This window comes from Perna viridis, chromosome 9 (genome assembly GCF_037379345.1).
Source record: "Perna viridis isolate PV_CMFRI_1.1 ecotype Kerala chromosome 9, ASM3737934v1, whole genome shotgun sequence".
Taxonomy (NCBI): Eukaryota; Metazoa; Mollusca; class Bivalvia; order Mytilida; family Mytilidae; genus Perna; species Perna viridis.
In genome coordinates this window covers 22,685,843-22,707,992 of record NC_142453.1, presented here as the reverse complement: position 1 = coordinate 22,707,992, position 22,150 = coordinate 22,685,843, and the positions used below count along the sequence as shown (strand labels likewise).

Below are 22,150 nucleotides of genomic sequence, written 5' to 3'. Positions count from 1 at the left end.
AACAATCAACATAAGTTTTAATAAAATCCGTATTTTTATTTTTATTTTTTTGTATTTTTACCCTTTTTTGCTACTGACTTTTTTGCTTGTAGGTTTGTTGGCTTTCTGTTTTAGTGAGGGTGTTTGACTTTTTTTTTAGCGCGTCAAGAAATTTGTTTTCATATTTTTCTAACATTTTTCTCACAGGATAAAATTTCCTTGAAATCATTTTTAAATGGTTTATGCCAAACTATTTACCATATCAGGATGTAATCTGATCATTTCAATTGACCAAAACGTACGCAAAATCAATATCGAATCGGATAATTAAATAATGAAACATGTCGAGTATGTTATTTTATGTAATAAAATTAATAAGCACACTTCATTTCCGTGTAACAATTGCAGACCGATGTACGTCTCAATACAAAAAAGACGACAGCTACATAAGGCAGTCACATGCAGCAAAGAACATGAAATTGTCAAAATAGCACTCACGTTCATAGATCTCATTTAAATGATCATTAGTTAGCCGCATCCACAAAATAATAACGATAGTAATCATGATAATAATTACTAATTGTGTGGACCAGGTGCACCGGTAGGTAAATTGTCTGTTTTACAATATCACGCCCGGGATGGTTGAAAGAGGAAAAATAACAATGAAACGGTGAACAAATCGGTTCCTCTAGGGCAGGCGTACTCGGTTATTCCAGATACACATGCTTTCATGTGAAGGTACACCAACGGTGAACAAATTGTGTCTTGTACTGAAAGCATTCTCTGTTATTCTAGAAACACCTGCTGACTTACTCATAAATTGTCCTGTGGGGGGTAGGTCAATTAATAAAGGAAAACTATGACACGGTTGTTCTAATGGTGCAGATGAATACGCCGTAATAGTTCACAAATTCATGGAGAAATTTTTGTAGAGACGAATTTAATCTTGTAGAAACCTAGATATATTCAGGAAGCGTTTTCATAATTTCGACAACTCCACACGAAGAAATATTGTCACAAATAAATGAAATGCTAAAGTTAATGAATTTTGTTTGTATATTTTAGTCTTTATTTTTTTTCTTTCTACCGGTCTCTTAGAGTAGGCTAAGATACGAGGTTGTATACAGATATAGGATAAAAACTTTAAATCTATCAGCCTTAATTTAGATGGTTTAGTTGCAGCAGTTGCTATAAAGAATAACTGTTAGGCAACAAAACGAACAGGCTTTATCTCACACAATATTATCAATTCGAAAGATGTACGAAACTAACGTTTCCAAACAACATTTATGTTTGTATCATGTAAGTTTTAAAATCTTCAACATAAACGCTCATTAAAGTTGATTTTTTTATTGTTAAATACCCATATATTGATCAAGGGGTTATGTTTGGTTTGTTTTGTTTTTTTTTTTTTGTTTTTTTTATTTTTTTTATGTCTAAACCATTAATCGTAAATATTTTTCAGTGTTTATTACAGCTAAAACTATATTCACTCCAAAAGGAAGGTACATGTAGTAAATTAGTAAACAGTGTTTTACTGTTTCGTTATAAAACTTTAGCTCTCTGCATCCTTAAGTGTTACTCTTTACATTATTATGTTTTTCATGTGTTTTACTTCAATTCAAACGTCTGTATTAACGCAAAATGACATTTTCATTACAAATAAACTATTTTATCACTTTTTTAACAAAATGCGCTAACTGTAGAAGTAATGTTGCACGCAGGTCATCGGGCCATTTACCTCCTTTGCATCAGCATTACATAATATCATAAACTTTGACTGGGGAGGGAATGCAACCCACATGCGCAACCACAGTAGTTGATTCAATATAGCATTAAACAGGATATAAGCATAATGTTTTGAAAAGAAAGAAAAAATTGAATTCTTCAAATAGAATACTATACCTTTTTTTCTGTTTTGATACATCAACTTGATAATTGCATGTAACGTTTTCAAAACTGTTCTTAATAAAATAGTGACCTTATACCCAATCTATTAGTTTGTTTTATAATCCGTATCCAAGCAGGAAAATTACACCTAACTAATCGGTCTGAAAATGCTGCTGCATATCTTTATGTAAAATACAACAAACACGTGTAACAATTAAGAATAAAACAGCTACACTAAACATGTAAGTATTTATAACTCACAAAATATAACTTATTATATTCATATTTCATGTACTACTATTATAAATAGTCAGTACTTTTAATTAATGTCCACAACCTAATTTATTTAACCAAATGCAAAAAAATGTTTTAAAGTATTTTTGAAACCACTGTATCTACATTTGTTATTTTGTTTTTTTTTTATTTTGTTTAGTTTTGTTTTGTTTAGTTTTTTTGTTTTATGTTTTTGTGTTTTTGTTTTTCTTTCTTTTTTGTACATTTACAGGTATAGTTCGTGAAAATATAAACTGGAAATATTTGTAGTATACGTAAACGATGTTCCATATCACACCAGTCATTCTGTATTAAAATTAAAGTAGTACTCGCTCTGATCTACCGTAACCTTGAATAATAAGACTTTATGAGTAGATTGCAACTGCTGATAACCACCTAAAGGCCAAGTCACATCATCTGACTTGGGCAGAAAAACCATCTGGCCACTAAAAGTTAAATTTCTGGTCATAAGCGTCTAACCTAAAATACAAAATGTCAAATATGATTCGACTTTAGAAAATGAAGTCACAACCTTTGAAATTTTAAACAGAAAACAAGTTTATCGTCAAGTACATTGTGTGTACAAATGTATCCAACTAACAATCTAAGATTTCCATTATGTTTTAAATAGTGAATTTAACTATGTGATGATAAAATACATTCATGCACAAAACATGTCTTATCTACAGAACTCTAAAAGTTAACTTAGCCAGCTATAGAAGCAAAAACAGATAATTCCATCCATAAGTTTCTCATTGTGCAATGTCCAGTTGTCTTAAGTGTAATTATTTCCACACAAAACGTACCAAAGGATACAAATCATTGATCGTGAGTTTATCCAACATTTGGACGTTACCAGTGCAGTGTACTGCCAATCTATCATGATGACCGCTGATTTAATATTACTGCCCATAATTAAAGTAAGGAACACTGTGTAAAAAAAAAAAAAACATTCAAGTACCTTTCTACAAGATTCTGTTTTCTCACATGAGCAGTAGCACCTCGGATAGCGAGCTTTTCTTTTCAGTTGCAGTACAGTCCATTCAATGTGCGTCGTCATTGTTTATCCGTAACCCTTTGCACCACCTTCAGGGAAAAGCTGTGAAATGTCGCTAATTAGTTTGCGGTCTCATTGGGGAATGAAAGAACAGAAAACATTTTGCCGTGAATGTGAAAAGAATTAAGAACTATCCTATCGATCAATGATTAAATTACGGAAAACACTAGGAAAGAATCATGTTTATGTACTATGTGTTAGTCTTGTTTTTAGATATAAATAACAAGAATGAATTGTAAGAATGGAGACGGTTAAAATTATAGAAATGCTTTGATTGTATTTCTTTATTATCAAATGCTGTGTTGTGTCTCCTAGTAGTGATATACATATAAATATGTTTTATCAAGGTTACGGTTTTTTTATCAACCAACTATTCAACATAGATTGTGAATAACCAAAAAACATTTTAGAAAGGTTTGAAAAATTCCAAACGACGTTAGAACTGTCAAATTTGCGATGCAAATTTTTGGTCGTTCCCTCCGAATTTGGGAATTTTCAGAACTTTCTATACGTTTACATATCTTCCCTGTATCAATGTGATCCGATGGAGCAGTGTAGTGAATAGAGTCGTCACATTCTGAGACGTTTGTATAATATTGATTTGTTGTTGCATACATCATTAATTTGATCCTCTATCCTACATAATAACATCTAAATGAACTGTCCCGTACTACCATACATCGTATACTAAGTTACAGTCCTAGATTAATCCAACGAGGAGGAATGACCCGGTCAGCGAAAGCTATATTTTGTATAGCCTTGCTGGCCGAGTAGTCTAGGGCGCTGGATACATTTAGTTGAAAGAACCGAATTTGCTGTTTTTGTTGCTGTTTTGTTTTGTTATTGTTGTCGAATTGGGGGTGGGTACATTCAGACCACTCAATTATCAGCCAGTTTGCTGCTTCTGAATTGAATATTAACAGTTTTAGAATTTCAACATACAATCATTTTTAAGCAGCGTTCAACAAACAGTCGTATATTGACGCAACGAAATTTGATATAGTTCATATAGCACACAAACTTTCAAAACCTGGTTGTTAGATCTTTTGTCTTCGTCTTATTTCAAAATTTTATGAATATTATTTTTTTTTTAAATATATATAAAATAACTGTACTGATTTCTGCAATCCTGTAGCTACATAATCCTGTCCGAGTAACCTAAATTCTTCAACCTTCTCCTTTTGTTACGAAAAGAAGTTAATTCATATATATATATATATATATATATATAGGTATCATCAGGTACTCCAATGTCTCAGTATTTTAATGGTACCAAGTAATTTAAGATTATTGAGTTATATGCAATATGTGTACCCATATCCTACCGGACAATCGCTTAAATTGACATATTTGTCAGTGTCAATACCCATTATCTATGTTTCAGTACTTTAGGGGTTACAATTACAAATACAAATATATAGTTACCTTTACTGAATTACTCAAGTGTTGGTAAAATCATTTAGGATATTTTAAAAAGGTTAGTTACATTTGTATACAATATAAGCAATGATCTTTATCTGAAAAGAAACGAAAATAGATTTATTCATAACAGATGTTTCCCAATCTCCCCAATGTTCATAGGAGCATTCAAAGAGTAATCAAGAGAACAAAGATTCTGGCGGAAATAATTTTTTATCTATTCGACCGGCGGCATTTATAGTAGATTTTAGGCCCTTGTGGTGTACCATTCTTGAACCAAGTATCAACTTTCTACGATTTTGTTACCAATTTTGAACTGCTGCTATCTTGAAACGAATACCTTTTTGGGTGTTTAAGAATGACATTCCATAACTTAAAAAGGTGTCCTGTTTTGAGCCATTTGTGGTTGCATTCGATTTAACTTAAATGTTCAAGAACAATCGCGAACAATTGTAGGTAAGACAAAAGAAAAATAATAAACAAACGTGAAAACAAGACATTGGGGGAAAATGATTATAAATATATCGAGAACAAATCATAACTTCTAATTTGCTACATTAACATCGCTTAGCAATGTGCATAGTTTTATACAAAAAGCTTCAAAACCAAATTTAACATATTCAACTGAACAACCATGACTTTAAGGAGATAAACCTAGGGTAAGGGACATAACTCATGAAGTTTATGAGCTTATTTGATTCCTTGAAATTAACCCTAGAAAATTACTCAAAACTGGGTCATCATATTTGATAATGTAAAAATAGAACTAGAATCTTTACTCTAGTATACTTGTGACAGAAACAGCTTCTACTATGAATTAGACGACAAGTTTTCCGTCCTTGTGTATAGCAAAAAAAAAACAATAACTTTGTAACAATGTAAATGTCAAACTGTCTGTGAGCATGCAAAACGCATAATTTTGATAGTTGCTCTGTTGCAATTATAAAAGTTGAAAGGAGATAACGATGTTTAGAGCCAGAAATCTACCTTCTTTTTGGATCAGTCTATTGCGAAGCTCCTGCAAAAGATGGTGAATAAATGGAAGAAACATGACTCTTTTCCAATACTGATTATGGTCTTGTGCCGGAACATTCACACGATGTTGCTGTCTACAAGCTCTCCGAGAAACACAGAAAATCACTTCTACACTGTTTTCGATCGTAACCTCTCGTTCATTTATAAAGTCCCACTCATTGTTACTATCTCGCTTTTCCTGCAACAGCACGCATATTTGAAACAACGATCTAAACTAATTCAAGTTCGTAAGAGCCTTTCCTGCCTCAGCAAAACCTGTTACAGATAGCGGCAACACGATTTTGGATTTGATCGGCATAGATCTCTATTATTCAATTTTGAATCCTTGAATATTTTATCAGAAGTCATTAACTATGAAGCAATTACTTTGTTGGAAAGACCAATTTTGAGCAATCTTTGTCAACAGTTCCATTTTGAATTCATCATTCTTTATTATGACGATAGATATTTCGTTGCATTATCATATTTACGTATAAATCGTAATAAATCAAGAACAAAACTGTTCAAATCGATGGAACAAGACTTAAGTGAGAGGTAATTGCACATTTCTTGAGGTCAAACTTGCCACCTTGGAATCAATTAATACTGCAAGATTTAGTTCTTTGATGTCATTATCAAACGCGGCCAGCTTTTTGTATTGACAGGTAAAACATTTAAACCTTATAAGCAAGAGGATTCAGACACAAATATATTTAAATCGTTGTTAAATCTGATACATTTAAAATTAAAAATTCACTTATTATGATATATAGAGGCAACGGTACATAAATGATGTTACCTTTGCCAATAGTCAATTAGTTAACCATTGCCCACCATTTTTTTACAAAAAAAACTCGAGCTCCCGAGCTTCCGCCTTGCTACGTACACACGTGCAGGATATAAAAAAGCAACCCGGATATGTGAAGAAGATACTTGACAGTGGTGCATGTGTAGGTATTGTTTTATGTTGTATGTTTTAACTTGGCTACGATTGTACTTTCAAGGTAAGAAAAGAACAATTTGACTTAAATTCATTTCTCAAGGGATAAAGAATGTGCCAAAATATAATGAAATAGGGGAAAAATCATTACCATTCTTAAACAATATCGTGAAAAATAGAACTTACTACATATCATATCAGTACACTCTACTGTGTTGTCAGAAGTACATGAACACGTATTGCATCCATCTCCAGCCGGAAAGCTTTCCCCTATTTGATACGATTGACCATTAAAGTAACAGTTTGAAAAATACAAAAGAATGTACTATTTTAAGAGTGAATTACAAAGTATTTTAAAGTTGTTTTCTTTCAACTGATCATTTATGTTAATTGATAGATGAGCGATTGCTGCCTAATCAGTAAATGCAAAAAAAAAAAAATAAATAATCCAGTAATATATATATATATATATATATATATATATATATATTGCAAATTTTGATATGGTGTACACGTGTTGTAATTGGTAACACTATAATGTATATAAGTTCCCAATGCAAAAACTAAATGTATACAAGTGAAAACCAAAACTATTGAACTATTGTAATATGAAGCGAGGGGTTCTACCATGTACTTTACAAGAAATGAAGCCTCTGAGATTTAGGTATTTTGAAATTTATTTGTACATGTAATACTGAAAATTTTGATTGATATGATGAGTAAAATCTGATGCAAATTCTGACAACTGGGATGGTTAATACCCTCGGAGAACTCATATCCACCATCAGCAGCAGTGACCGAGTGTTTGTTGAATTTAAAATAAGCAACTATATATATTGTAATTGTCGATATGTCACGATCCGTATAGATGAACCGCCATTCTTTTGCCAAGAATCGGTCAATTTTTTTTAAATATCATTTGTAATTGCCAGATGAACAATTCATATATATTTCGAATTTTGACTGGAAAGAATCAATTACAAATAAGTTGAATCGCTCTGGTAACGGACATTGAGCATTGCAGGTTATTTACTCATGAGCATTCTCCAAGAAAAAAATGCAATTATTTTGCCAAACCGCTTACTGTATTGGGTTTGGAAAAAAGCAGTCGGTTATAACAACATACTATTCTTTATATGCTACTATTTATGGCTTTTGTTTTTTTTTGGTTTTTTTTTTTGGGGGGGGGTTTGTTTTGTTTTGTTTTTGTTTTTTGTTTTGTTTTGTGTTGTTTTTTGTTGTTTTTGTTTTTGTTTTCTCAACTTCTAACATATATCAAATGATTTCCTATTTATCTTATTAGGACTGACTAAATCAGATATAACCATGCATCTACCATATGTATTTTTTATTTAATGTTTAATTTGGACTTACCTCCGGGAGGTACACACCTTTTCAAGCAGTTGCATGGCATTGGACAGCATTTCTCAGCTTAAATAATCATAATATGTTGATAAAAGAAAACAGTGAAATATAAACAAAAATATTGTACATTTGCTTTTGATTTTTATCGATTTTACAGTCAACTTTTGCAGCATAGAAAGCGGAATCGCACATAATTGGAATAGCTAATGTATGAAAGCACAAGCAAAACTATAATTATAAACAATCAGCTTAAGTAGTAATGACTTTCAAATAATTCAAATTATTTATCCAAACAAAATGATAAAACTACACTCATTTGTAAACAATTCAATACACATATTTCAATAATACTCTTTCTCAACTCCAAAATACCTATTATAATTTCTCTTTAAATATTTCCATTAGAAAACACGTTCATGTAAAATTGATAAAAAAGTGAATAGATAAGTCATGTAACAATCATTTTATTTTATTACAAGTATAAGATATGATTCAATTTTTGAAAGACAATAAGAACAATGAATAGCAATGAGGTATTTACCTAGAACTCAAATTTAAAAATGAAATCTTATTCAGAACAGAAATTACTGAATTTCAAAGAAAATAACGACGACGACTTCTCTCATATACCAGGTGTACTCAATAATATCAAGGATTGACCTCTAAAGTACTTTTTTACCGATATTGTTTGGCTATGACGTCATTTCATTTTTTTCACTTATTTTTCTTTCTAAAGGTCCCAAGTATCGTGAACCACGCTCCATAAATTGGAATTATAACTTTTAAGTTCTTATGGATGCCGTGGAGGACTATGCAAGACAATGGATAAAGCGAGAACAAGAAGACATTGATTCTCTGTCAGAGTGGCTAAAGGCCGTGAGGTCTTTAATTTTGAAACAAATGAAAGTTTTAAGTAGGCCAATTACTGCCAATGCTACAAAGTCCCCGATGTCTACTATACATGACAAATATGTTGCCGTATCATCAGACAAAGGCTAAAACAGCATTGTTTTTGTCTGAAACACATTTTACATCCGATAGTAGTAATAAGATCTTTACTGCTACCACACTCTCAAATGAAGAGATTGTGGAAAATCATAAATCTGTGCTATCCGCTTTTGGTCTCTCTACCAAAGACGATGATTGTGATTTACTATCTATGTACTGGATTTCTTAACTCCACAAGAATCCATACAAACAACGTTGCATAGGGGTATCTCCAAACTGTACCACCAAACCTCTTTCAAAACTTTTAACTTCTATACTCACAGCTGTCAAAGAGGGTCCCCAGTCCTACCACAACACGTGTTACTCCCGTAGTGGTATTAATTCAATATGAATCCTAAAAAGTTGGAACAAAATATAGCATTAGCGAAAGTAAATCATTAAAACCTATGCTTTTTTCAACAGTGTATATTCAATGCCCCATACTCATTTAAAATCCCGACTTAAAAACATTATTTATCGTTGTTTTTCCAAACCGGATGGTACACCTAAATACCAATATATAGTTCTTCATTTCAGTAACAACATTATGTTGGTCCAAATTAAATCGAAGCCAAGTTGTATTAGTTCAATTATAATTATTTTTGTTATCTTCAAAAAGCATTTTTTATAAATGATAGTGTTAACTGAACACTTGATTTTATGTTTTTTCACTTGATTGTGTTTAAAATGAAATGTAATACTTATCATAATTGTTTAATAGTAACGAGATTATGCACCATACAAGAAGTCTTTTTTTTAACTGGACCGAAAAAGAAACATGACAACGAGCCATCCTGTACTTCTTTGACATTTTAATACAATACCGAAAGAATTTGAATGGATCGAAAAGACACTAGCAAATACACGAGAAGCAATATATCATGGAATTTTCTGCACCTTTATGTATATGAAATTACACTGTCAGTCTTAAACTGTATCCCACATTCCTCTTTCCAGCTCTTAACTATGGAAGGTCAACATGCAACTTACGTATTTGTGTTTTAACATTAAGTTTAAATGTTTCAGTTATTGTAAGAAAAAACTTACAAACTTTTTCACTGAACTTGTAAACGAGATATCAAGCCAAGAAATTGTGCACTAATAAGAGGATTGCAACAAATAAATAACTCGTGAATAAAAAACACAGTCGATCTATAAAAACAATTTTCAGAGCCATATCGAGGAACTGTGTCTCATTGCCCATAAGAAATTATTTTCATAATCACTGTGTATCAAGTTGTGCCTAAAACTCTGCTATGTCATGATCAAATATGCTGTTTGCTCATGGTGAAACTTTTTACCTCTAAATTAGTATGATTAATATCTACAAAAGAACAGTCCGTCATTTTAGATGTTTGAAATAAATTGCGCACAAATGTAATCTTTGTTATATTTACTTATCTTTGCACCATACAATATTGACAACACTACAATTGCAATTAAAATGTCTACCAAATGATCAACATTAATTGTTACAAATGAACTCATAGATCACTATTCTTTTGTGATTCTTTCCCTCAACCTGTAAATAAGCAATGATGTTCCCACAAATAAAACGAATCCAGCACATGCCCTAAAACATTCATGTTATTGTCAACTGCAAAAAAGTAAAATACTGTTAAAGTTTGTGAGCAAAAAAATTTTGCTCTTGACAAATCATTAAAATATATAAAATATAAAGAATATAAAGGAAAACATAAATTATTTTTCCTTGGTAGTACAGAGAGGGATAGGAGGGTTCAAAGATTACTTTGCGTAGAAAATGATAAAGATTGTTTTATCTGTGATCGTGATACACAAATATTATATTAATGTTGCATGAATATAATAGTTAGTTTTTATGTCAGTGTTAAAGTTTTTTTTTTTTATACTTAACAATTTTTTTCGGGTTCGCTAGTTTTTTTTAAATAAAATTCCATTTGAGCATACAACTTTTGAAATATTCATTGCATTGTTATATGCTATCACTGACACAAAATACTGTCCCTCTCCAATTGAAAACTTCATTGAGGTTGACGCATGCACAGTTTCCTTAGCAACAGTTGTGTTTTGAATACCTACAACAAAATGTGCTAGGTCATTCAAACATTTGACACTTAGAGCTACTTAGTAGTGTTTAATTCCACTTTTGTGGTCGGTGAAGCCAAACCAATGAACTGTTATCTCTTTATTACTTGTAAAGTCGATATCTTCAGTTCCAGTTCCATTTCCTTCAAGAACCATTCCTACTTCCGGTGGTAACGTATTGATAAGATTGTCGATATGATCTAATGTGCGAAGGAAAGCATTGTTAAAGGCTTCAACAGTAATTACTTACTTTCTGTTTTATTGCCCTTTGTGTCTTTGTGGCAGTTCAGTTAGGTCAATATCAAAGAGAAATGTGCAAGAACTGCCAATATTTTGACAATTACTGGTGGAAGAATTTCCACAATCTTCCTGAATCAGTTAAGTTGTCATGTGAGTTTCAATAGGACGTTTCCAAGATCTGTAACCGATCCGGATTTTACCCTACCCAGATCATGTGACACCTCAAAAATTTTAGGCAATTTTTTTCGTTCAAAATGGTGGGACGTCATGGACGTACACCGGAGTCAAAAAGCAAGTTCTGGTGTGTCGTTCCTTGTTTCGGATACGAGAAAACTGCAAAACATCAAGAAATACCCATAGGTGGCTGACGTACATTTTGAGCCGTTTCCAACAAAGAAAAAGGAGCCTAGATTGACTATGAGCCTCTGTATTATTATAGAGTTTGCACCAGACATTTCATTGGCAACTGCAGATCCGAAAATTACTGCATACCTGAACATTTTCCATGGACCAACTACAAGATAGAGACTGTTTCTCGAAGCACTAATTCCATTTCAAAGAGGACAACAGCAACAGTCTTGTCTGTTTCGAATTCTGCTGCAAACAACGAAGATACTGTACCTGACTCAGACAGCATTGATGATGAGAAATGGAGTTATATATTAAATGCATCTTTGAGAATTTTTTTTTAATCTGTGCATGTACACAAATGAAAACTCAGTCAATAAACTTACAATGTGTGTACATATATAACATTAGTGTAAGGGACCCTACCATTTAACTTGAAAGGGGGAACTTGGTTTTTGTTTTCGTTTTGTTTTGTTTTTTTTTTGTAGGGGGGGGGGCACACACAGAAAAAATAAGTATTTTATAGCAACAATTCTTTTTTTTAAATTAGCATTATTTTACATGTATATAGAAATCCTTTCTCAGAATATTTTTTTCTTCATTTTTGCAACCAAATATTTTTTCTTTTTTGCAGCCAAATTATTATTTTTTTTTCACAAAAAAAATCAGCTTCAAAATATTTTTTCTTGGATATAAACAAACCCCCTCCCACTATGGTACTTTTGTACTTGTGTTACTGTGACAAATATTAACAAACACACAAAAAATGTATATTTTAAATGATCGTTTTTTTTTTGTTTTTTTTTGTTTTTTTTTTTTTTTTGTAGATTTTTTTTTTTCGAAATTATAGTCACAAAGAATTCTCAATGGATCGAGGTCTATATGACTTGCAGATGTACAGGAATTATGCAAACATTTATTTTGAAAAGGAGAAATTTGCCCATCTTCAGTCAACAAATTTTAAAATTTAAATAAATATTTTTTTGTGAAAAAATTGAATATTATATGCATGGGTCCACTGTACACTGTACATATATTTTCCCTTAACATTGCATATATAGTAATTTGTATCATATTCTCTCCATTTCAGATACTTCACAAAGTTCATCTCCAGAACCTGAAGAAGTTATACCAACCTTGATACATGTCCCAAACCAGGAGTTGCCCATCAGTGTAGTTAAACATATTACTGTTGAAACTACTTCTTCTAGTGATGCTGGCAGTTCAGGTATTATGTGTACTGGTAGGTATTACATGTCATACATGTATATTATTTGAAAGGCTTATATTGATTGATTGATCGATTATTGGTGTTTAAAGCCAACTTTATGCATTTTAAGGCTAATCATGGCGGCCAATTAGAATGGTGGAAGAAACCGGAGTACCCGGAGAAAACCACCAACCTTGAGCAGGTAATTGACAAACCTGTAGACATACAAAGCTGGATTTGAACTCACATTTGCAGAGGTGATTAGCTACAGTAGTCATTAGAATTGGTATTTACACAAACGCCCTAGACCACACCTAGATCACACCCCGAAAGGCTTATATTTAATAAGTAGAAATATGGAATGAATATTCATTTGACTAAATACATGTACATTGAAGTAAAAACAAATATTGGGTTAACAATGTTCAGGGCTTTTATTCTTGTTGAATGTTCTACATCCCCATGTGAAATAAATGAAAAACAATATCTGTTTTGTATACAGTATTTGATTCAAGTAATTAGGTAGCAGACATTTGATGTTTTTTCCAGGCATGAATTTTTATATACATGTAAATGCTTAACAATTGCTTTTTTTTTATTTTGTTATTTTGTGTTTTACCTCAGTCCTGCTTAACTTCTACTATAAATTACTAAAATTTGAAAAGATCATAAATAGATCATAAAAAAATCTGAAAAGTATATATTGAACTTTAATTTCAGCAGATAATAGCTACCAAACCTACACTAAAGACCATACGTACTCAAATGTACCTGTACATCTAAATGATTCAGTAAAGAATGCTTCAAATCATCACAGAGATTTTGGAACACAAACTCACTTAGCATTTGATGACTTGGATAATATTTTAAATGAAAATGAAAAGATGAAAAACATTTTAAATAATGTTTGATACACTACTTAGATATTTGTTTGTTGAGAAAGTTACTAAAGATGATAAATCCATTAAGCAGTACACAGGTTTGCCAAATTTATATACAAATGGTTGTGTGACAGTTCTGTAAGAACACCATTATCTATGTGGTTTTGAGGGTATAGTTGATAGCCATTGTCTGATTTGTATGACTTCAGTCTTTCAGGTGAACACTTACATGTGGTCATGAAATACACCATAATATCACCAGTTTCTATATATGGTAGCGTGGACAAATCTTTTTTTCCAACCAGTGGTGGTAATTGATAAAATGTCCGGTAAGATGAGAGATTTACCGTCGATCTCAATTATTCTGCGGTCTTCCCTGTCAGAATAATATTCTCCGGCTTCCTCTGGTTCCAGATTAATTTCCGAAGCAGCCTCACATAATTTGACAAGAGAGTCCTTGAGATACAATGACGTATTTACGCCCCTTTCACTTAGGAAAGACTTCAATTCGGGAACTGATTTGAGACGGTGATCATTAGCCGCCATTTTGAACAAAAGTGCCTAAACGTTTGGTCACCTAACTGCAAATTCACGTGACGCTTTGTCCTAAAACCGGCATCTAGGAAACGACCTATTTATATTTTGCATTTTTTTAATTACAAAACTGTTTTTTAGTGTCTCTCTGGAAAACATATTTAACAATTAAACACACCTAAAGGTCAGTTCAGAAAGGTTTGAGTCCCTTGTTACAACAGAAATAAGAAACTGATTATAAATTACACAAATGTACAAACTACGTACATTTATGTACTACTAGCAGTCAACTGACATGCCAGCTCCAGGCAAGTTCAATCCTACATAAAGTTATTCTCAATCATAACACATATTTTGGAACAATATTACACTAAAATATTGCAAGGGAAGTAAATTGAACCAGAATTCGGACGAAAAGAATAGTATCCGAGGATTACAATTTGCAAAGAAAAAAGACAAACACAGCTTAAGAACTTAATTCAATTACGAAGAAACAAAATCAAAAGGGTGACCCGAATTCCGATAAGAAATGGGGTGCACATGTAGGGTATCATTTCAGGAGTGCTCAAAAGCTGTCACGCCTTAGGTAGATGATAGAACGAAGGAAAACTATGACCCTATGTACAAATCGATCCTTATTGAACAGATGGATACACCATAACGATTCACGAGTTCATGATGATGACCATAAAAACTTTAAAGTGATTACTTCAATTTTACAGCAATATAAATTTGTATAAGAACCATTATTGTATAAAATAGAGCACGATGCAAACAAAACGGTACAGATTTGGCAAGAGCTGGCATAAAATATGAGTGTTAAATGAAAACGGCTGCTGCTGCTGAAATGAAATAGCGTTCCCTTTATATCGATCTCTAAGTGTACTTGCGTGAAGAGCAAGCATAACCAACAAATTCGTGTTGAAAGGGAACTAAGATCGAATTATCTGGTTAGTTCGTGTTCTTTCTTACGATAAGAGCTACTTTAAAGTCAGTCTTATAAGTGTAAAAGAATGTGTCAGCTACTAACATATCACTAAATATCCGCATTCGAATAATGATCGTCTATTAAAAAAGGAGACACGCATGTTAATTACATATGAATTATCTTTTGACAAGGATTCGGAAACAAGCAAATGCTTACAAAATGTTTTCCCATAAATTACATAATAATCTAATAGTTACATCCGCACGCTCTAGTCTTAGATAAAAGTAAGTAGAATACTACGTAAAACAAATAGGACAATGATTTGGTCTATATAAATATTAGTACAATAATAAGACTGCAGAATTAGGCAGTGCCCATATATTGATATTATGTGATAGTAAATGATACTTACTACAACCATTAAACGCACACTGGAGAAGTCGCGGTTCAAATTATTTTCTAAAGTACCTATTGCTAACTTAATTTCACGTATTCCACTGTGTAAATCAAACGCTTTAAAATGTATGTTAATTTTGACGGGTCAGTACTGTTATGAACAAACAATTGTTCATATCTGTCTCGTATCAGCCAAATGTCTTTTATATTCGGTGCTGAACAATCAATTAATACCGAAACACTATCATTCAAAGTGTACAAACATTTTGCTAAGTAACATTGTTCACTCTACCAGAAAATATATAGCCCTTATTTCTGAATATAGAATAGTCAAGTCAAACCCATTTAGTCCATTTACATTTATTGTACCATTTATTGGTAGAGTTCCATATATTTGGTAATACAAACCTATAATATCATTGTATATATCCGATTTGATTGGATAGAATGGGTTATTAGCCCAATAGTGATCATTGTAGTATTTTTTATTCCAAGAAAAACAAAGCTTTGTGTGATTAGTCTGCCATTAGTATTTAGTCACATTTGAAGCTGAATCAACAAATAAAGGGTTGTTTATAATTTATCTCAGTGGATGATGTGATGTCGTAAAACACAAATCCTCGTGCATGTTGAACGTTGTTTGCAAATCTGCAACTTCCAATAGAATCGAATAAAGAAAGGGGTTCTTTTGTGGTAGCACAATGTTCATCTAAAATACATCTTTGTTAACGCACTTCTTTCTATGTGTCGATTGTCTCTCATAAGAAGTTTTTGATTAGACACTACAACTTCAATGCAGAAAGATTTTAAGCCAGAAACTAGAAAAAATGAATTATATACATTTTTTACGAATGGATCGCTCCATCCCTTGAGTTGAATACGCATCTTTCTTGAAAATGTTATTCGTGAGGAGAATGTAAGTTGCTCGTGTTTACAAGTACCTTTCTCAGAACAATGATGTGTTGGAGACCTGTCGAAAATATAGCACACTGTCTTATTTGTTATTTTTCGTAATGCACCTTAGTTTCCAAATTGTTTATAATGTTCTTAGAAACGAAAAATGCGCCCCCTTTCATTCTAAACGTTAAGCATAACCTGTGCAATTGTAAAAGCAAGCGAGTAATGTAAAGTGATTTTTTTACTATAGCTGTATTTTATGGTAAAATAAAATCTACGGCTGCCACGAAAACATGAGTTACATATTTTTTATTGAGTTTACGTTTGATTTTTTCTCCTCTTTATTGAACACTACACGAGTAACTCGAACAGTGTTTGTGGAAAAATCAGACGACGTTTATATTATAAGTAGTTCTTTATATTATTTTATATTTTTAGTACACACTTACAATTAGTTAGTCTTTCGGTTTATATACGGTGTTTGTTGTGTCGGTCTTGTTGTTGTTCTTTTGTTCTGTCCCTTAACCTTCGATTTTCAAATTTTAATTATGAATCATTAACCTCGATCAAGCTTTTCATAAATGACTCTAACAAATAATGATAAAATTTACCACCACACAAAAAAAAGCAAAGCCGGCATTATTATTTACGTATGAAATACGTAAGCTGACACGGTTGCATTTAATACCTTTCTGCGTTTGTCAATGCTCTATTTGTTGATAAATTTTTCCGTATGTAGAAATCTCTAAATGGATAACTTATGTCAGTTTTCACTCTCTCTTCTGTTACCAAGCTTTTTTGCCCAATTCAAAAGATTCACATTGTTCTTAATAATGTTAAAATAATCAATTAATCAATATGCAATTGATAAATATTATTTGTTTAACTAGCATTTGTTCCTTATTTGTTTCCTGTTATACAAAATAATGTACTGGTGAAACGAATGATTATTGAACAAAAACAGAGCATCTAAAAAGAAAATAGACAAGACCGCAAAATTTTTGTTTGTTTGTTTGTTGGGGCTTAACGTCCGAGCATCAATATTTCAGCTATATTCCATGAACATGAAATGGATGATAAAATGAACATGAAATGATGATGAAATGAAGAAAAGGATGGGACACAAGGATAATAGGGTCGACAAATTTTGATTGCCACTAGAAAAAGGGGGGATGGGTAAGGTCGGGCAATTTAGCCTCCTTTGGCCGAGCGCAAAGGTTCCTACCCCTATCGAATACCAAAACAGGGTTCTTTAACTTGCGAGGAAAGTGACATATTTCCCAACACGGTGCACCCTTATGGTTTGCGGTCAGTATTCCGTATTATAGCCTGTCAACCTCAGCATGTAACACACACATTCCAGTTGCTCCATGAGCAGAGCGACTAGCCGCTGCTGCAGGCCTAGTCTTTTAACACCCGGAACTGCATTTAAAAAATTGCTATTTTCCTTACCATTTACGAATATTTGGTGAATAGATATGGGATTATCAGTAATGCCAAATAACTCGTTTATAACAAAGTATGGTCTTTTCTCCTTTATTGTGTTGTTACGGAATAAATCCTATATCCCGCTTAAATAAACCCGGAAATGATCAACTTGAAATCTCCTATAAAAATCACGCTGTTAGAGCATTCGGACTATCCAATATGCAAGATGGTTTGTTCCCCATGATGCAAAGCTGCTCTTTTATGACATGTCGTTATACGGGGAGTGAGTGTTGCTTAAACATAACGATATAATGATTTAGCGGACACATCCCGATGGTGCAAATGCAAATATATCATTGATTCATACAGTTTATTATCTTTTAAGAGATCAGTAGTATTTTGGAATGTGTTTTTAGAATTTTTCTTTTCAGGCATAAGGACATTTGCGATTATTGAGACAAACGTAATATTCTTCAAATCCAAACACAAAGTCGCAAACACATTCAGTGATCATGATGAGATTAAAACGATTTCAACATTTGGAGTATGCTATTAGCATAAAAAAGGTTGTTCGATGGCCCAAATTCACCTTCACAAATAGTTAATGGAATAAAGTACTTTTCGTTATCAAAAAATAGGTGTTCAGTGGTTTGATTGCAATACAAAAAATACTTAATTACCAATTTTCATTTGAATTGAGGTGAGTGAAGATTGGTAAAACAGTGGATTCAATCAACATTGAATCAAATTTTGATTAATTATTTTGCGATTTAGCTGTAACAACTTACGTTGACATAAAGCTACTGTTCCATTATATACTCTAGAAAATCCTTCGCGGCGCACATCTACAGTTTGAGGCATACTGACTTTGACCGTAAGTCTTAGGACAGCACCAGCGTTGAAGTGGAGAGCAGATTGGTTCAAAATACAAATAAATGCATATTAAACCTACTCTTAGGTAAATACAAACCATTCTTTGGCTATTATTTTCTTCAGTGGAGCATGAATTCTGATGTGTTTGCATTGATCATTGGAATTCCTCGCGAGTTGCTCATCATAATGTGTTACATATTAAATTTCCATACATTAAGTGAATGGGGTATCTTTGTGAGACACATTTCGCAAATACAATTATGTGTATAAATTTGAAACGAATGAAACAACTATGATATTCAATCATTTACAAATAGTTCAACCAGACTGACAAAAAAAAAAAACAATGTATTAGCATTGTCAATGAGTAACTAATAATACACGGTTTACACTGTATAAACATGTTTTGGTTTTACTCTTTGATTTTATATCTCGTGTTGTTTCTGTACGTTTTTAATTTACTGTTTGTTTAAAGATAATAAGGAGAATGTGTGTACCATTGAAATGAATACATTAGCAATATTATCAACTAAGTATAAAGAATTTAAATGTTTTATATTGAAATGGGACGCAATGCATATATGTATATAAGGGTCTGAGAAAGGTATTTGTAAAATTTCCAACGATGTTAGAACTGTCAAATTTGCCATGCAAATATTTGGTCGTTCCATCCGCGGGACTGGAACTTGTACTGCTTTGACAACTATGGCAACACCGACGGCACAAAGTCCAGCGCCCTAGACTACTCGGCCAGCTAGGCTATATAAAATATACATTCTGAGATGTTTGTATAATACTGGTTTGTTCGGACATGCATCATTAATTTGATCCTCTATCCTACATATAAACATCTAAATGAACTGTCCCGTACTACCATACATCGTGTACTAAGTTACAGCTTATTATAATTAGTTATGCATTAGTTTGTTATTTTTAATTCATGTTGCAGAGCACTTATTACTGGCAGTTAATTGACTTAAATTTACAATTTGAAATAATTTCGATATATTCCTAAACAATTACTTTTCCTCTTTGTGAAGGACAGTGTATGGATGATTAATGTCATTATCTTGAACCACCAGAAAAGGCTATTTTCTCATGTTTTATTTAAATAAGATCAATTTCCATAGATATTAAAAGCATTGTTTTCTGAATGTTAACTGCCCTCTCGTGAGCTTTGCAGATGTCAATTCAGCTTTACTGTTCAAACGTTATCCTGTTTATCGGCGACGTCACAGTCGATTTGACGTTATATTTTCAGTTGAATTTGCGGATCACGACAGGCAGTAAGAACTGTGAAAAATTGTTTAATTGCCGATAATGGAGATAACATCGAGAAAAGTCAAATGTACCCCCAACAAATCAAGAATCAACAGACTAAACCACATACTTTTGTTCGCTGTTTTTTTTGTATAATAATTAATTACAATTAGGCTTCTGGAAAAAGGTGATGTTGCTACAAAATTAAAATAATCACCACAAAAGTTTTATTGTCGTCATGAACTCATGGTTCGGTAAGGTGTATCCATCTGAAACATTCATATACGTACCGATTTGTTAAACGCAAAGTTTTCCTTTCCTACATGTATATTACGTCTACTCCGGACTTGACTTTTTATGAGCAACTCGGTGGTTGTTTAGAGAAAAGCAAAGGATGCTTACCCTACCGGTGCACCTTGTAAGTGCTCCCAGATTTTAGTGGAATCCGAGTTGTTTCTTTACTTTTTTCTTTGTACGTATTATTTTGGTTATTTTATGTCCTTGGATATGTGTGTGTATGTGTGTGTGTGTTTACCTGGCTGGTCTTTGTCCCTGGATTACATTCTTTTAATTTCTGCAAGAATCTTGGTTCCCTAAATTACTCTTTAAGTAGACAGTTTATTACAGAAATGTGAATGAATATTTATAAGCATGCAGAAAAAACTGCTTCATATCATTTTGTTTTCTTTTGTATCAGTTTGAAGTGAGTAGGTGCGGTAAAGATCATTTTTGCCTCATAATATGTGTGTTTCAGGTCATTTCAATGTTGCAGAAATAAAGTAATAGTGTTGCAAATACAATATATATTGAACAGAGATTTTCCTTGAATTGTGGCCGTAAATGTTTGTTGTAGCATCATTAAAATGCTAACTGTATGCAGAACAAATTAATTATTTCATACACCATAATCTGTCTCGGAACACCATAAATGAAGTATAAAAAAAGAAAAACGGCGTTCGATTTTGCCCTAACCTGTGGTTTAGTTTTTAATACGAACCAATTAACAGTATAAATGATAGATATATATTTTGCATAACTAAACACACTTTTCCCAGTAATTTCATGCATTTCAATTGGACTTTTCTAAAGATGAATGCTCTATATTACATTGGCAACGCAATCCTACAAATCCAAATTTACATTGACACCGGTTTAGCGAAACACAAGTACCTCCGTTCTAGGGTGCAGGTGGTGTTGCCACAGATGTCACAGCGGTAACACCGCCTGCACAAAGTCCATCACCCTAGACCATGATATAGCAAATAGAGCCGTCACATTCGGAGACGTATAATATTGATTTTTCATGACATGTATCATCAATTTGATCCTCTATCCTACATAATAATACCTAGATGAACTGTTCCGTACCACCATACATCTTGTACTAAGTTACAATCCTAGATTAATCAAACGAGGAGAAATGACCGGCCAGCGAAAGCCATATTGTATAGTCTAGCAGGCCGAATGGTCTATGGCACTTAACTTTGTGCAGGCGGTGTTGCCATAGATGTCACAGCAGTACGAGTTCGAGTCCTGCGGAGGCAACCTCCAAAACAAATTCCATTGTTGGGAATTTTCTATATATATATATATATATATATAATTTTACTAAAAAAATTTGTGTTGGCTCTTTTCACAAATTCTGTTAACTGCAAGTTTAATATTTATTTAACGAGCATTCGTGTTTGATATGTAGAACTTAATAAATCAATGACTTATTATGAATAACCAATGTAAATTATCAGAACAACAATAATATACGCGATTGTCTTCCCCTTACGCAGTTTTGTAACTGAGAGCATAATACACTTTTTTTCAAAAAAAAAGTTGTTTTTTAATTTGAACAAATGTATACATATTTTCAACGTAAATTCTACATAAACACATAACTATGACAAACATTATTATTTTTCTATTAAATGCAGCAAAATTGTAAATTTCAATATTTAATATACCAATGCTTGTACTATCAGTAAATTTTATAATATATTTTCTTTTTATAATCTTTTAATAATGAGCTTGTCATTGATATAACTGGAAAGAGTAATCAATGGAACAAAGGTTATAGCGGTTAAACCAAGGTTAGTGTACTGTAATCTATGCCAATAATGGCCTGATATTTTACATCTTGCAATAGACAGTTTTATCGCTTCAACATGGTGAT

At 32.4% G+C, this 22,150-nt stretch overlaps 1 pseudogene; it reads right to left on the bottom strand.

Moving 5' to 3' along the window:
- Nucleotides 1–15,811: 15,811 nt before the first annotated feature.
- LOC148607365 (uncharacterized) lies at nt 15,812–18,714 on the bottom strand (annotated as a pseudogene).
- Between the last annotated feature and the right edge of the window lie 3,436 nt (nt 18,715–22,150).